Source organism: Lygodium microphyllum, chromosome 27, assembly GCF_053477565.2.
Source record: "Lygodium microphyllum isolate KBCC chromosome 27, Lygodium_microphyllum_v1.1.10, whole genome shotgun sequence".
NCBI lineage: Eukaryota > Viridiplantae > Streptophyta > Polypodiopsida > Schizaeales > Lygodiaceae > Lygodium > Lygodium microphyllum.
The window spans coordinates 68,147,869-68,162,176 of record NC_141161.1 but is presented as its reverse complement, the minus strand read 5'-3'; positions in this window follow the sequence as shown (position 1 = coordinate 68,162,176).

Here is a 14,308-nt window from a genome sequence, read left to right as displayed (position 1 = left end):
CCTATAGATTAAGTTAGTTAAGTGCTTTTAATTTTTAGGAGTAATTATGCCAAGATTTCATGTCTATCTCATTCACAATTTGTTTTATATGATTGATAGTTTTTCCAAGTTTTGAAATTCACTATTTGCACTATGTCATGTTTTATATCATGTTGAAGATTTTATATCTATAATTTGTTTCTAGTTAGCAAATGTGAAACACTGGTGAGTATTCTAATGCATACACAAGGTTTATGAGTGTGAATAATCATATCTTGATATTTACAGCATAGACCACAATGATTATCATAATGCACTTAATAAAGGCAATACTTAGAAAATTTCATAGTCACTAGAACCACTAAGAGATTTTTATGAACCTTTGATAGCTACTTTGAGATTAATTCCATGATAAACTTGGATATCAAATTATTAACCATATCACATTTTATCTCCATTGAACTAGTTTCATTATTAGTAAGGTTTTTCAAAATGTGCAACGATGCATGTATACATGCGTGTGTGTGTGTGTGTTATTCCTTGCAAATAAGATGCTTTAATCTAAAAGCTTGAAACCAATCCTTTATGGATCATAGTTAAGTTGGTAATGGTCTATATGTTTCTTTCAATTCCAAGTTATATTTGGTTTTATATTCAACTAGTACGAAATGCGCAAGGATGTGTATGTGCACACATTTAAGGGTGATGTTCCTCGTTGCAAACAAGGTGATTTAATCTAAAGGCTTGAAACCAATCTTTTATGGGATGTGGTTAAGTTGGTAAGGCTTGAAACCAATCTTTTATGGGATGTGGTTAAGTTGGTAATGGTTTGTATGTTTCTTTAAATTCCAAGTTATATTTGGATTTATGTAAAATTGGTATAAAATGTGATCATATGTGTGTGTGCATGCGTGTGTTGTGTGTGTGTTGTTTCTTGTTGCAAATAGGTTGCTTTGATCTAAAAGCTTGAAACCAATCTTTTGTGAGTTGTAGTGAAGTGGTAATGGTTTGTATGTTTCTTTGATTTTCAAGTTATATTTGGATTTATGTGCAACTGATATTCTTTAAAAGTTGATATAATTTTTAGAAGCATTGTGAAGGAACAAAATCTTAGGTATTGTTTTGTGTGTTTTTCTGTAGGCATGGGTAGATTAAAGAAACAAAAAATTTATGAGGTTTCAAAGGGAGATATTGCAACATTTTTTTACCATCCAATAATGTAAGAAGCTGAGAATAAGGAATTAGAGTAAATAATATTGATATTATGCCATGTCACATTGACATTGGTATAAAAGGAGAGGACGTGTAATTTTACACATCTTTGTGACACAATAATACAATTACAGACTTTCTCTCCCTTCTTGCTCACAGCTTCTATGGCTTTCCCTTCTTTCATGTCTTTCTCTCTCTAAATCTAGTCTTTCTCTCTCCTTGTCACTCTTCTTCTCTCTCTTCTGTAGTCTTCTCTCTCATGTTTCTCTCTCCCTAGTTCTCTCTCTGACAAGTGGTATCAGAGCTTGAGTCTTTGATCCATTCTTTTTTTCCATTTTCAGTCCCATTTTCCTATTTCAAAATCAATTTCAAACAAAAATGGTACAAGACAGTGACTAGTGGAGTGCTGCAGATCATCTACAGTTAGTAAGAGACTACATTTGGAGATATCCAAGGTTAGATATGGCAGATAATGGCTAAATGACAGGACGCCATCAAATTTCATGTAAAAATGGAGGTAACTAGGGTAAAGGATGGTTAACCGGGCTTAGTTTGGGGTTAAACTGTGGTTACTTTTCAAAAGAGGTCTTCCTTTCCTCTTTCTCCAAGATTTTGCCAAGCTTTCATGGAGTTTGTAGCGAAGATCTTCTCCTAGCTTTTAGCCATGAGGTTTTTACAAGCATTTAATGCTGGAAACTTTCTTTACTCTTCATTCTTAACAAGTGGAGCACCATTATTGAAGGCTTTGAAGAGGCTTTAGAGAGCAAACTTTTCTTCTTTTTCTCCTTCTTCAAGGATTCTTTCCAGCATCTATGGTTTCCAGCATCAAGGATTCACAGTTTCAATTGAGTTCACGGCCATCAGCTAACGTCGGAGAGGCCTTGCACCATAAACCAGATTGTATGCCTCTTTCAGAACAAGATCCAGAGCTGCATAAGTTACTGCCAAAGCAACTCCCCTGTCTGCCAAGCAAAGAGCCACATCCTTCATTTGCAGTTTAGCAACCTTACGCAAGTGTGAGGGGGTCAAAGGCTCAAAAACCACAATCTTGTCCAATCTGTTCAACAACTCTGGATGGAAATGTCTTCGGCAAAGTTCTAGATGATGGAGAGAGGTCACAAAGAAGAGCTGTTCCTGCAGTAATGTGTCCTACCCATACATAAACTTCAGCTTCGCAATCAAGCCTTATCAGCACCGGGAGCGAAAGGGGCTGAAAGGAGGGTGCTGCTTTCAGGCAAGAAAAGCCGTTCCAGAACCGGCACAACGAACAGGAGAGGGAGAATTCCGAATGGGAGAGATGCAGAAACAGCACAGTTCACGCAAAGGGAGGGCCGGGAAGCTGTATGCCATATATTTCTCCTGAAAAGTAGTCTCCACTGAAGAAACAAAATAATGCCACAACATTAAGCAATCAGGGGAAAGTTAGTGGCTTTCCATTTAACAATGGAAGAGAAATGGTGTAGCCACTAAGAGCTTCTGCAAAAGTGATATTTTCTGAATCACTATCAGGTTTTATCTTGATCGACAGAACCTCTTCAACAGTTGATGTCTTCCCGCCAACACCCAACACATTTCGAGATATTTTCATTTTCCTCACACAGATCCATTGTAGAGCTCTTCCAAAGTACAGGGGGAGCAAGGGCTACTACACTTAGGCTTACTCGCAATCCTTCAACAGCTAGCCGGAAGCACTGACTCAAAGAAAGCTCTGTGAAGTCCACATTCCTCCCTGTTTCCACATCTCTCAATAGATTTTGTGTTGCCTTTAAAGCTATACTGATTCCAAGAAGATCATTATACACTGTATGCAAATCAACAAGCAGAGGATAAATTGGTTGAGCAAATAATGGGCATGCATAATCCATGTCAACATTAGGATCTAAGTCTTCGGGCCACTCAGGAAGATTAAGGGATAGAAATGCCATTGTCAGACTGTCTTGCAGAGTAGCAGCTAGATAATTCTGAGGGTCACCTACAGAGCTCTTTAAGTGAGACAACACTAAATTGCGCCAAGAACCTGCTAAACTCTTGGAAGCATAGTCTGTTGTAGAATTACTTTCAACCGATACCTCTTCTGGCTTTGATACATTTGGGACTTCCAAATAATAGAATAACGACTTTGACTCCGCTGCAGCTTTCTTGGCTGTTGTGACATGACCAGTAGGAAATGTTGGGATCCTTCTCGATGCCTTGTTTCCATCAGAGAAGCTTTCTTTTATGACATGAAAAGACTTTTTATCAAGTCTCAGGCATCAATAGATGAATGCTCTGAGAGGAGGACAGTAGCAAGGATGTACACCACACATGATGGATTCTCAGGATGGCGGAGAGCGAAGGTGAACTGTTTGGTGGAAGGCTGTATTAGCAACTGATCAACAAGCTTGCGAGAGATAGAACAATCGCTGGACACCTTAAAAGGCCGTACGTAAGACAACAAGCAGGTTAGCCAAGAAGCCATTAACAGAATGTGTGGGCATATGAACGTCCGGAAGGAAGTCTTCGATCATTTACTTCCATTCAGGTCTATCACATGAACCTAGCTAATTATATGAACACAGTATCATCATGAGAAGGCATGCCCTTAAGGCCTTCCTCTCCATAGCGGTCGTAGATTGATCTTTTTTGAGTATCACTCAAAACCTCATAAGCCTCATAAATTTGCTTGAACTTTGCTTCTGCTTCCTTCTTGTTGTCTGGGTTCTTATCAGGATGCCATTTCATAGCAAGCCTTTGAATCAGGCTGCCAAAGGCATGATGGACAAACTATGTAGTCCTAGTCCAGGTCCCTGGCGGCCAACTTCATAAACTCATTTATGTTACCTTCAATTCCAGAAAAGACATAGCCATTGCATTCTCAACGTGGGTCAGAATCCATGGCTTGATGCCTGGCAGACCTTGGGCTACATATCCAAATGTTGACACAGGGCTTGTAATGAGTTTGTCATTGAAGGAAAGAAGGCACATATCAGCCCAAGCCATCAGGTTATACCTGTGCTTTGCTGTGTTTTGATGTTCCTTGTGGCTTGGTTGATGGACACTCACAACTTCCCTAGTCTCTGTGGCATGGTCTCTATAAAGCACCCTCAAATGTTCAGAGACACCTAAGAGTAAGGAGGTGGCCAGATCAAAGATTGCACCTGTATTCCAACAATTTGGGTAGCAGTGGCAAGATATGCATTGTAGTAGTGTGTTATCCAGAAGACAGAGCATATGGGAGTAGCGAGCATCCAGATCTACCCCAGGCCTCAACAATGGACTATAATAATTAGTCACAGGATTTGAATAAGGTGATACAAAGTTGGAAGCCTTGAAATCTATATGTACCCTGGGGGAACCACATGTTGTTGGCAAAGTGGCTGAGTGACCACACCCCTCCGTCTACTATTGTAGCAGTTGCTGTGGTGTTTTGTTGGGGAGCATATAGTTGGATTTTGGGCTCAAGCGCTACTATTGAGCTTAGGAGCAGGGCAGTCAGAGATTTTTCCTTTGGTCTGCATGTGTTGAATCTCAGGGCAGGGTAAAGTTGAATGTTTTTGCTGGTCCTGATTTGAGAACTGTGTATTTTGGGAGTATGCATGTCAGATGAGTGAAGCCAAAATTTTAAGGCAAGGACAGGAACAACATATCTCTTCAACTTGACTACAATGGTAGCTGAGATCAATAGCTCCAGCTTTAGTGAACAAGGTTGGCTTCAAACATAGGCTAATATTGATAAATTTGGAGTTTTAGCTGATCAGTGTATTGCTCTTGTGAATAGCTCTAGCTCTAGTGAACAAGGTTGGCTTCAAACACTGGCTAATATTGATAAACTTGGAGTTTTAACTGATCAGTGTATTGCTCTATGAAGGCGGTTATGGAAAAAATAGCAATACCTGAATCAAATGCCTATGCTTATGGCCAACATGTATATGCTGATGAGTATCATCCCATTGAACCTTGGTAGCAGAATGGCTATTATGGTCAATATGCTTATGATTATGAGCATCCACCTCTTCACCAACATAGTTTTTATTATACTTGTGAGGCTCTCTTAGTTGAGCAGCCCAGTTCTTATGGATGTGACAGAAATGGTTATGCTTATCAGTACCCTTCTAGCTTTGATCACCAGCAAGCAAGTGATTATGACCGACATCATGCCAATACCTATGCTCATGGGCTTGCCAATCATCATGCTTATGGATAGCCTAGGATGCAAGGACATCATTGTAATCATGTTGGACAGTCATCATGCAATCTTGGGCGGCATGTTTATGGGCAACAATATGACCAAAGTTTTGGTAGTAGGCAATAGCAAATAGATGTATTTGGATAGCAGTATGAACATTTTTGTGACATGCATTCTCATAGAGATTATGGACAGCATGACCAATGCTATGGGATCAATGATCAAAGGCAGCATGCTTATGTACATGAGCAGCAAACATCAATGGAAGCAAATACATATGCTCAACCAAACTGTCCCTCTGATGCGCAGTAGGGCTATTATTACCATATGTAGTATGGATAGCATGAGCATTATGGTCATGAGCATGGACAACCATCTGTTGTACATGAGCAGCAAGATGACTATGAGCAGCATGTCAGAACTGTTGTTGAGTTGACCAATGGTGATGAGCAGGTGTGTAAATTGCTATCTAAGGATAAACGCATTAGACACCTTACTAGTGATATGATACGGGAACTGCATGCTGCGAGCTTATGCTATCGATGTGCTAAGCCACTATCTTGTAATCACCAAGCCATATGCAGGGCAAAGACTGCCAAAATATTCTTGGTATTTGAATATTATGATGCAAAGGATGGAGAAGATCTTGTTAAAGACCATTTTGGTATGGGTCCACAATAAGAACCTCAGTTCAAGAAAGCAGATCATGGGCAGCATGTGGATTTGGATGATCATGATGCCATGCGGGAGCCCCGTCAGTCCACAGACCTGCAGTTTAAATGCTTGGACATCACTAAGAATGCAGGGTCCATGAATATACAGCACTTAGGGGTTGATGCAGTCCATGCAATGGTGACTTCAACCTCATATGCTTCAGTCATATAGAGCATGGTGATGCCTGAGAGGCTAATGGAAGAGTTAGTGAATACCACCATGATGATCATGCTTCCAACAGTACTTGACTTTGACCTTATGAAAGTTGATCCAATGCATGGCAGCGATACCACTTTCCCTTTTGATCCGAGTGGCTACAGGCTGACCTTGACCCTCTGCATAGATTAGTACTACTCTTGAATATTAGGTAATCTTTCCTTTTACCACTTGTAATGCTGTACAGAGTAGTACTCTACACTCCACTACTTGGCTATACCAATAAGTCCGATCTTTGTTTTTTAGGACAAAAACTTCATTTTGAGTGGGGATGGATTGTAAGAAGCTGAGAATAAGGAATTAGTGTAAATAATATTGATATTATGCCATGTCACACTGACATTGGTATAAAAGGAGAGGACATGTAATTTTACACATCTTTTTGACACAGTAATACAATTACAGACTTTCTCTCCCTTCTTGCTCACAGCTTCTATGGCTTTTCCTTCTTTCCTGTCTTTCTCTCTCTAAATCTAGTCTTTCTCTCTCCTCGTCACTCTTCTTCTCTCTCTTCCTGTGGTCTTCTCTCTCCTCTTTCTCTCTCCCTAGTTCTCTCTCTGACAAATAAATACCACTATAATCACTAATGTTATTAATGATTCACAAACATCAACAAATCAACCAAATACATCTATTCTTGGAAATAAAGCAAATAATGAGACTGAAACACCATATCAAATAACAAAAGATCAACAAATTTGTGCCACTACTAGTGTTGGAGTAGTTGAAACACAAGTTACACCAACTGTACAAAATGCTCTATGTCAACCTATACAAACAACTGAAGAAGAGATGTCAAGTTCCTTGAAAAGCACACGAGCTAGTGAGAAGAAAAATAAAAGAATTTGGAGCCTTGCAAAGCTTACATTTCAGCTAGATTGGGTTATTAAATTTCCATTCATTGAGCTAGTTATACCAGCTGATGATTCTACTCCAAAAAAGACTCTATGTATTAGTTGCTCATGGAAAAAGGAAGCCGATTACACACTTTAGCTCAAAATTAACACTATAGAGAAGCATGTAGGCAAGGTATATGAAAAAGCCATTATTGATGGGCAAGAAGTAAGTCAAGTAAGATGGAAATCTAGTGAGGAGTGTCTACATCTAAAGAATGCAGTACTATATGAGAAGCATTTACTTGAGCAAGCACAACATGAGAAGTTATCAATTAACAAATGTAAGATAAGACCTTGCAAATCAAAATCCTATAATTGAAGGTATTTTTGATCATTTATAATTATTAATATATTCATAATATGTTTTATATTGTGTATAATATCAAATTGTAATGGTTTTTTTACGTGCAAACTATTTTTTTATATCTTAAGGCGAGGAAGACCAATGGTGGACTATCTCGAGTATAAGAAATTCTTGTCACAATTTCCTATTAATAATTTTCCACAATCGCATTGGTCAGGCAGTAGTGGATGGAATTTGGTGGAAACATTAGATGAGGTTGACAAGTAAGATTTGAGAGAAAAAATCAAATCTTCTCAATTTTTCTTTCTCCCTAGATGAGGCCACATCTAGAGATAATACTAGTTGGGTTTCCATGACTGTTTATATTGTGGAAAATCATGTTCGTCATGCACATTTTCTTACAATAACAAAATGCAAAAAGATGCCACAATAGAGAACCTATTCTTGTTAGTTGAAGAAAGCTTGATTTGCAATAATCAAGGGTTGAGATTGCAAAAAAAATAATTTGCATGGGAGTTGATGGAGCAACAATTATGCAAGGCCATTGCTCATGAATTTGTGTCTGCCTACAAACTTCTATAGCACCTTTTATGTTAGGAATTCATTGTATAGCATATAGAATGAACTTGGTGTTGAGAATCAGCAATCACACTCAAACAGCCTCTTTGTATGGAGTCTCAGGGTCAAGGACATGCAGGGTACATTATCCCATATGCACAATGGTGCCTACTGCAGTTTCCTACTTTCCTATAAAGCATTGTACTTGCTTCCTTTCTTAAAAAAATGATAGTACTATTTTCATTTAAGTAAAGTGTCAATGTCATTGTCCACATACACAAGATTGTGTTTATGAGTCCAAGTCTCAATCTTGGAACCTAATTCACTTGTGTAACAAACAGTGTCATTCCATCATGAGTCTACACTTCTCCTTCCATCCTCCATAGCTTCCGGTTATGTCATGCTCTAGATCTCGCATTTCTAACATGGTATCAGAGCACAGCTGAGCATGGCTTAGCATGTCTCAGGTCTCCTCTCTGCTCTTTCAGCTCCTCTTCATCTCTGGACAGCTCAAGATTGGTGTATGACTCTATTTCCAACTTCATACTTCATCCTCACTCTTGTCTGCCATAGCCAGACAGTACCCAGCTCACTTCGAGCTTCTTGATCTACTTCTACAGCCCATATTTCCCCACGCTTCCTTCTGGAGAAACTTTCCTATGGTCCTAGCGCAGCTCCTCGTCACATCAAAGGCCGACATTGGTAAATCGTAGCTTCAGCATTGCACAAATTGGAAGTCGCTGCCCATTCTGCGCCATATTCCGGTCGTACAGTTCGCGCTGCCTCTGCGTGCTGTGATCTGGTCCGTGTGCATAGGGAAATTGAAGCTCATTACCCAAGCTTCCTTCCCATCAAGTATTATGCAAAATGGTTACGTCTACGAGCTGCACGAGCTGAAAAACCAGTCTGCATCCTGCAAACCCTAAAGGGAAGCCATAGCTTTTCTACTTCAAGCTTTCATTTCGCTTGAATTTCTCACTTCTCTGGAGTCAGCAAAACCCTTGCCACTTTGAACTGATCAACTTTCCCATCAAATCATCAAGGAAGGGAGATTTGTGCTTGGAAGATTTGATAAAGTTGAAGAAATCAAGTAGCTCAAGCAACAACCACATCAAGCTCCTCTTCCAACTCTTACTTCTCACTCAACTGAAGGTTTTGCTACACTTATCTACTCCAAAACTCAGCCTTCAGCTAGAAATCAAAACATCAAAATCAACAAGAAGAAGGTCCAAGAAGATCCAGCATCAACATCAGGCTCATCAAGAACAGTATCTATTGATACTTATCAAGTGTTATTTGACACTACTTTTATTGTATCCTTTGATACACTTGAGTACAACACTCTTACTGATTTCATTCAGATCTGAAGACATTAGCATCAAATCAAGAAGGGGAAGATCACTTGGAGTAAAAGACTTTTGTAGATTTGGTATTCATTGACACTCAGTTAGTGCTTTTTAGCACTTGTGTCTCTCAATCAATTCTTCTGTTGCTCAAATCTAATAAAGTCTGAAGTTGATTTGCTACTGTTTCCGTAAATCTAACATGGGCAAAGACTCGCCAAATGCTCGATTCAAAGGAGTCGGATTCCACACTTGGCAAACCCGCATCAAGCTCATCCTGATGAAGAAGGGTCTCTGGGCCATTACAAATGGCAAAGAGAAGAAACCTCGGGATGCGGACCTTGCAACTACTTGGCAAAAGAATGATGACAGAGCCCAGGCCATTATCAAATTGGAGCTAGATGACAGTTATATCCATCACGTGGATAACTGTGAGACCTCACAGGATACATGGAAAAGACTTGACACCCTGTTCGGTGCACAATCTAAATCATCAAAGTATGGTCTCCTAATTGAATTCTTCAAGCTTGAAATGAAGTCCAACACATCACTTGCCACACATCTTAATTACATGGAAGGACTCCTAACCCAACTTGCAGGAATCAACATTAAAATGGATGAAGATGTTTGCATCGGTGTTCTACTTAAGAGCTTGCCTCCTGAATATAATAACGTATCAACAACTTTAATCAACATGCCAAATCCTGAACTTGTTGATATCCAGGCATCACTGTTAGAAGAAGAAAAGAAGCTAAAAACTAAAGAAGAACCAAGTACCTCTAGAGATGAGCATGCATTATATGTTGGCAACAGGTACAAAGGCAAGAAAGATCAGCTCTTTTGTGACTTCTGCAAAAGGACCGGACACACCGAGAAGTTCTACCACGCAAGAAAGAGATCCCAAAAGGCCTATCTAGTCGCAGTCAAAGAAGAAGAAGAAAATGAAGCAAAGGAAGATGAAGATGAAGACCACCAGGATCGGAAGGACAAGACTCATCAGTCCTTGTACTCTCATAATTCTGATAGACTGTTTTAATAGCCTTGTATTTTCCTTGCCCTAATGTTTCCTGCCATAAGCTTTGTAAACTCCTTATGTAACTTGGCATTACCGTCCCTGTACACTTTGTGAGGCCCCTGTTACAGCCTCTGGATGTCCACCATGTTTATGGTACCCACACTTAGCTTTTTCTGCGACAGCCTCTGGTGTTTTGCCATGTCTGTGGTATACCCACACTTTGCAGGTGGTTCTCATTACAGCCTCTACACACTTTGTGCCTTTCCTAGTTGTGATTGAGGAGGGGTGTTGAGAATCAGCAATCACACTCAAACAGCCTCTTTGTATGGAGTCTTAGGGTCAAGGACATGCAGGGTACATTATCCCATATGCACAATGGTGCCTACTGCAGTTTCCTACTTTCCTATAAAGCATTGTACTTGCTTCCTTTCTTAAAAAAATGATAGTACTCTTTTCATTTAAGTAAAGTGTCAATGTCATTGTCCACATACACAAGATTGTGTTTATGAGTCCAAGTCTCAATCTTGGAACCTAATTCACTTGTGTAACAAACAGTGTCATTCCATCATGAGTCTACACTTCTCCTTCCATCCTCCATAGCTTCCGGTTATGTCATGCTCTAGATCCCACATTTCTAACACTTGGCCTATAAAATAACTGATGAGTTTGATAGTGCTGCAAAGGTGGAGTAGTTGGTCAATACGTCTAGTAGTTTTTTTTGTAGGAGTTCCAAACGATATTTAAAGTTCCAAGAGATGGCGAAGGGTTTGATAGAGGGTAGAAAATTATTGAAGCATGTGAATACAAGGTTGTACTTGCTAGCTAGGAGATTATTAAAGGAGTACCCATCTTTAGTAGGACTCATGGATAGATTGGTAGCTCAGAAGTCGAAGGAGACTGACAAGGCATTACAGCTTTTAATAACTTTGACAAATTTAAAGACATTACTTACATTGATAGGTATTTCAATGTTTTTGGAGTCATTATATTTCTTGTACTTTTTTTTCTAAGTTTGATATCTAATATTTCGTATCTTTGTTCTATAGGAATTGTTACTCTGCTTGGGGAGCTTAATGTCCTTGTGAAGCTTGCTGAAAAGAGAACAATTTATATAACTGAATATGGCAATATTTGGAAGATAGATGCTTGGCATTAGATTCCTTTTATGTAGATATGAATCATCCTTTGCACGAGAAGAGATTCAAAAGATGGAATGAGATCATGAAATTTCAATCAAAAACTAGCAAGAGCTTTTTAGAGATAAACAAAAATGGTAAAATATGCATCAAAGTACATTCAAGGTTGGTACATATTTATGTCTCTAGGAAGCAAGTTGGAGGACGGCTTGTCAGGAGAAAACTTGTAAAGATGGAAACTTTTAATAATGTAGTGGAGAGTGTTAAAATCACATTAGCACAAGTTGCACGGTCTTTGTCACAGGAAATAAGAGAATGGTTTCCAAGAGATGAACTATTGGAGGTAATATCAATGGTTTATCCACAGTTTTGGAACCATCAACAAGGTGTGTGTGCTCTTCAAGCAGATTTCAAGAAAAGAGTTCATGTTCTTAAAGATCACTTTGGGAAAATGTTACAATTGCAATGGTCTGATGCAACTTTCTCGGTAATAGATGGAAATGTACTTTTGCAACAATCACAATACTTTGAAGAGACCATGTGACATCAATTTACAGAACTTATAGAGCCTATAAAATTAGGTGCAATTACTCGATTATGGAATAGGTTGAGAGCATGAGTCAAGTCCTCCAAGATTGTATGCTTGAATATTTTTGACTTGTTGACTTGGCTCAAACAATGATTTTAGGATTCGTGGAGGATGAAAGAATGTTTAGTGTTATGGCATTTTTAAAAAACAAGGTGCACAACAAGTACAAAATTGGATACTTGCATGAGATTGTATGTTTCCCATCAGTACTCAGTAGGAGAACTTTCCCTATGATCGAGCTTTGGCATATTGGATATTAGTCAATACTCGGTGGAATCAATTGGATATCAACACTAGTTGATAGCAGTACCATCATCATCAACAACAAAACTACATGAAAATGATGAAGTTCCTAGTACTAATGGATGGAAAGCCTAAGATAATCAAGTTGATTTTTGTGTAATCAACTTGAATAGTGAAGCTTTTGTATAGATAATCCAAGTGAATGTTGCACCGTGGCTCATCAATGCATTATTTACAGGTATTTTCTCACAAGAAAGTTGAGCTTTAATCAATGTATATTGACTTGATTTACCTTTCTTTAGTTGTACTATTTTCTTTGCAACAATAACATGGTCATTGGTTGAATTATCTTTCATTCAATGTTTTTTCTACATTTATTAAGAAAAATTTACCATCTTGAGTTCAAAAATAACACTTTAAAATTTTTTTATTACATTATTATTTTCATAAAAATATCCGCCAACCGATTATAGGATATATTTGGTTTATAGGACAAATTGCCACACTTTCAAAAGTCTAAAATACAAGTTTCTCCACATATTCTATAACATGAAAGTATACATTGGCTCTTAAGATCATCTATGGTCCTTGGAGAAGATCTAAAGAAGAAATGGTGGGTTCTTGGTCTAATTGGGATTAATAAGAAGTAGAAAAAGATTAAATAGGGATTACTTTTGTTAAACATGTATTTTTCTTTCTTCTCTCAACTTTCTTCAACCTCCTTTGGCTAATTCTTGGAACCTAATATTCTCTACATGACTTGATCCTTCTTCTCAAAGTGCACAATATTTTTCTTCTCATTATTAGGAGAATTAAGAGCACCATTGTGACCAACATTTAAATTAGTGCAATCATCTCCAACTTCAATCTCCTCTTTGATGCATCAATCATGGCTATTGGCACTCCTTGATGATGAGTCTTCTACAGGATGGCACCATTTCTTCATGGATTGAGGTTAGCTATTGTGGATTCTCTTTCTTTCTTGCTAAGATCTTGGGACAATAGTAAAGTTTTATGAATTTCTGCAAGATTTCATGGGCTTTAATTCCTCTAAGCTATAGGAAGCCTTATCTTACTTTAATCATCAGACATTGAACTCATTATTTACACTTGAAGCTTCATTCAAACCCTAGCTATAGAGTTTTTGGATAGCAAGTAATATCTTGCTTGAATCCTTAAATTTTCGTGGGGCTTCTATTCAATCTCTTCTTTAATGCTATTCTTTAACCTTCAATTTTCAATAAGAATGCAACATTGAAGCATTTTGGCAAGATTTGGTGTACGTTTATCTTCCAATTGTCTATCATTTTATTCCTCACCACCACAGATGGTGGATCATGGAATACCACTTGGGAGAGAGTGGAAAAGACTTAAGGATCGTTGGGGATTATTGGCACTAAAATACGATAAAATATGGCAATGAACATAAATAGTTATAGGTATTTACAAGTCATATACAAGTGTTTGGATGATATTTTCATGGTATACATGATGAATTTCAATAGCAATAGGAGTATGATGAAGACGCATGGTCATATTTGACAAAGCAAAGCCTAAATAGTGCAATTACAAGTGTATATAGGCTGCTGTCTCATTTTGAATAATCACAAATAATTAATTACAGAATTAGATATCTTGCTTCTAAGAGGGATTTCTCATAGTCCAATTTAAAGAAAAAAAAATTAGCTTCAATCCTAGCTAGAAAGTTTGGCAAATAGAGTTGTGAATCAAAAGATGTGGTAATTTTTCTAAAAAATGATTATTGTAGATGGCCTCTAGATAGTAGGATAGGGTTTACTATTGAACTCAACTACCTATTTCCAACTTGGTATTTCAATAAATTTTCCTTATCTCCACATAATAAGCGTTGTTTAGAGCCAATAATCAAATGTATTGGAGGATCACAACTCAATATATCACTCATTTACTAACAAAGAG